The sequence below is a fragment of the Prinia subflava genome, chromosome 5, assembly GCF_021018805.1.
Source record: "Prinia subflava isolate CZ2003 ecotype Zambia chromosome 5, Cam_Psub_1.2, whole genome shotgun sequence".
In the NCBI taxonomy this organism is placed as follows: Eukaryota; Metazoa; Chordata; class Aves; order Passeriformes; family Cisticolidae; genus Prinia; species Prinia subflava.
This window is the reverse complement of record NC_086251.1, coordinates 57528490-57532613: the sequence shown is the minus strand read 5'-3', so window position 1 is coordinate 57532613 and position 4124 is coordinate 57528490.

Below are 4124 nucleotides of genomic sequence, written 5' to 3'. Positions count from 1 at the left end.
TCTATTGAAATGCATGAGCCTGCAGTATGTTGAATACATGGTGATTATACACCAAGTAATTGGAATAATACCTACTGGTTCTGTAACAAATAATAAAAAAAAGGCTTTTTAATGTTTAAAATTACCTGGGACCTGATTGAAGGTTTTTATGAAATTGTTTTCTAAAGTGAATAGTAGAAAAAATGTATATGTATTTTAAATATACGTATGATGTGCATGTTATTAATAAAGATCTATTTCTATTGAACCAGATGGACTCTTGTTGATTGGATGTTGTTTGGTGTACAAGTTGACATGCAATGTTTCTAAAGAAAAGTTTCTAACTCCATCAATCCCCTCAAAAACTTATAACCACAGATTCTTTGAGGGACCTGGATCAGAGGGTGAACCTGGGGTAACTCCTCTGTCATTCAATTGTTCTGCCCCGATCCCATTGTTTGTATCCCAACTTGCCTATGGACTTGCAAGACCCTTCTTCTTTTCCTTGTTTATGTATTTCATTTAAAAATCTGCAAGGAACCATTTTCTTAATTCTGCAGGGCATGTTCCAGGTACTGCCCAAAGGTCAAAGTTCAAATTGTTAGCTTTTGGGGCCGTTCAGAAAAATGGGATTTTTTACTAAAAATCCTGATTATGATGGAAAGGTCACTGTCTTCCTTATCCTTGGGAATTTTCTTTAGGTTTCTTTTCTTGAAGAAGCTGAAGTGAAACACTGAACATATTTAAGAGATACTGAAAAGGAGAAATATTTACAAAAAAAAAAGGGTTTTCCCCTGTGGGCAGGAGCCTCTTGAGGCAGTCACAGGGAAATACCTTCCAGGGCCAGGTGCTCCCATCTCCAGCCAGGACTTGGAGATGGAGCCCACCTGGGCTGCAGGTCCAAGTTTGTGAAGACTGACCATCCCAGCCAGGTGCCGTAGGCACAGCAGCACATCAGTAACCTCCTCTGAAGGTGTTGCATCAGGAGACAACAGCTGGAGGTTTCAGCCTGAGGACAGCCCTGAAACCACTGATCCTGAGCCCCCCACATGCCTCATGTGAATGTGGTGTTGCCAGGATTGGTGTTGCCTTTACCTGTTTCTGAACAGCTCTTCTTTTTAACCAAAAAGCCTAGACCTGGCCATGACTTAGAGGAATGGGCTCACTGCAAGTCTGCAGTTTTAACCTGTTTTTCCCCCCATATTTTGTGTGAATGACCAAAGGTCTCTGGGGTGACATAGCCCTGGCATAGAGAAATATATTCAAATGCTCAACATTCCTCCTGGATCCTTGGTAGGAGCTGCCACCTCTGAGGACTCACCACTCTGGTAAGATCTGCTGAGGCTTCCTTGGCCCAGTTGTGGGGAGAACAGCCTTAGTGTGGAAACAAAATGCATTGGAGCAGCTTCCCACCTCCCAGAACAGAAGCACTGGGTTGTCCAACACAGGCAAACTCTTTCTCACTGTGGATCTTTTCAAAGTCATGTGGATCATCCTGCCACAAAGCAAATTCAGCTGCAGATTTAAGGTGGGGTGCTCTATGCCAATTCCTCTGCTGCTTAAGGAGGTGATGAAAATACCGTGGCCAGACCGTTGGCTCTGCTCTCAGCTGTATTTTCTTTTTAGCTCTTTACAGCCACTTTGAACTGAAGTAGCTGCTGGGCTGCCCTGCCCTGGCACTGCCAGCCCAGATCCACGGAGCAGCTGGCACAGAACCCAGGGAACCCAGCCGAGAACTGTAACTCATCATTACCTCCCACCCTCGGTGCATTTCAAGGCTTAATTAATTCAGGCCCCAAGATAAGCAGTGCTGATGGCCAAACCAGGTGATGCTTTGAGCTCCTGGCTGCAGAGTGCTGTGCAGGGCCCTGCAGCCTCCCAGCTCTCCCAGTGCAGTGGAGAGCTCTGCTCTGCCTTGCTGCCTGCAGGCTGATGTGCCACTGGTGGGAAATTGTCCCCAATTGGGCTGAGTGGTGCCAAATTGTAGCTCTTACTGGCTGAAGGAGCCTTGTGACACAAACTGCTCAATGGAAATCAGTGCCAATTTGCTGCAAAGAGGTTTGTGTGTAACCTCTGCTGTCAGGGGAGAGGAAGGATGGCTGGAAAGGAGAAGGTCTTCTGTAAGGTACCAGAATCCTTGTTCATAGTGGGGAAGCTGCAATTGCTCTCCTGTGTTTGGGGCTCAGGGCCATGCAGACATTTCAGGTGTGCTGAGCTACTCTGTGGTTCCTTGGGTTCTGTGCCAGCTGCTCCATGAATCTGGGCTGGCAGTGCCAGGGTAGGGCAGCCCAGCACAGTCTGGGCATCTGACAAGCCCACAGCCCTTGCTGGGATGCTGAGGGCAGCCATGGGAGTTTTTAAACCTGTCCCCATCAATCCCATACACACACAGCATTCCAAAAGGCTGGATGCACCATGTCCCAGGCAGACAGGGTCTCTCCCAGAGCTCTCTAGTGCAGGCAGGGGTGGCACCTCGAGGTGGTGTTATCCAGGGAAACATTGGGATTTGGTTGGTAGATTGAATTGCAGGGTGGCACTCTGTGAGTGCACGCACTGTGACAGTGCTACAAGGTCCTGCACTGTGTTAGCAGGGATTAATGCAGGTCCTGCATGGCCAGGTGCAGAGTGTGACAGCCCACAAGGATATCCCACCTTCTGATAAAGGAATCAGAGTGCTGATCCCAATGAGATGGGTCCCTTGCTTACAGCATTAGTGTAAAGAGCTATTTTTCTGCAAAATTTTGGGTCTAAGGCTAATGGGTACCTTGGTACCCTCTAGGGGCACAGGTCTGTGTGCAGATAGCTGTGCTGAAGACACGTCTGCCCTGGAGGATGAGCCAGAGATTGTGTCTGGCTGCTGCTCAGACAGGGGGTTTGCAGAATGGAGAGGCTGGTTGGGGAGCACCTGGATCAGGACAGAACACCTGGGTTGGAAAATCTCTATTCCCAAAAGTCTTGCACTTGCAACTAAAGAGTTACTCTTCTCCTGGGGTTGTTTTACCTGGTAGCTTGTGTTTTGGCAGATGGGTCTGAGTGAAGACATGACCAGGGGCTGATGGACTGGCTCAGAGGCGTCTGCTCTGGCTCCACTTGGAATAAAACATCAATGTTGGGAGGGAGACTTGTCATGAGGCTGAAAGAGCCCACCTGGACCTTGCATTTGCCCTTCTCAAGGCTGGGATCCCCTGGAAAGCGAGGGCAAGGGGCAGATAACACAGTGAGTCAAATGCTGCTACCCTGGGGACCGAGCCTGCCCTGTAGGACGCCTTGTCCCTTCCTCCCCGGGCAGGCCGGCTCTCCCCCAGTGCAGGGCAGGTTTTGTGCCTGAAGATGGCACTGCTGCATCGAAGGATTGCTGGAAAATTGCCGTCGTGGAGCTGCGTGAAGAGCAGGCGGGCAGAGCTCGGATGCAGGTGCAGGGGTGGGTGCAGGCTGGGTCAGGGCTCAGAGCTCAGAGGACCCTGCAGCCCAAACAAGGCTGCCTCTGTACCTCTCTGCAACACCACCCTGAGTTTTTGCTTAGCTTTTGGCCCCAGAGAGGGTCCAACCCTCACTAGTTTGGTGTAAACTCTCTCCTCTGCTCTCCTAGGAGGCTGCTCGGACAGTGAGCTGCTCGCTGAGCTCTGCAGAGGTCTGGTGTCAGCAGGACAAAATGCAAGGAGCTGCTCTAATTGACAAGGGACAATTCCCTTCTTGCTCTGGTGGTTAGAAGAAGGCTAGGAGTGTGACCCAGGCTCTGCCTGGGTGCTCACATCAAGTAAAACATCAGTGGCCAGAGCCAGAAGGTGTGAATGAAGTTGTCTTTTCTGAGCTCTTGCTCCCCCTCCCCTACCTTTCTTGAAGGATCTGAAGAGGCAGCAGATGATCCCTACATTGTGCAGGTAAGAATTAAACCCTGCTGTAAGGGAATGACGACCTTCCCTGACCCCTGCATGAGCATGGGGTCCCAGATCTGTTGTCTGACCATCAGTGAGAGACCAGCTGCAATTAGGGTGAACTGGCAGTGATGTCTTGAGCTGGAGCTGGGTCTGGATTTGCAGTTTTCTGTGCATTGGCACCTCCAAAACCCACCAAGAGCTAGGAGAATTCTTTGGCCATTATGATAACCCTCCCTTTACCCACACACACACAAAACTCGCATCTGC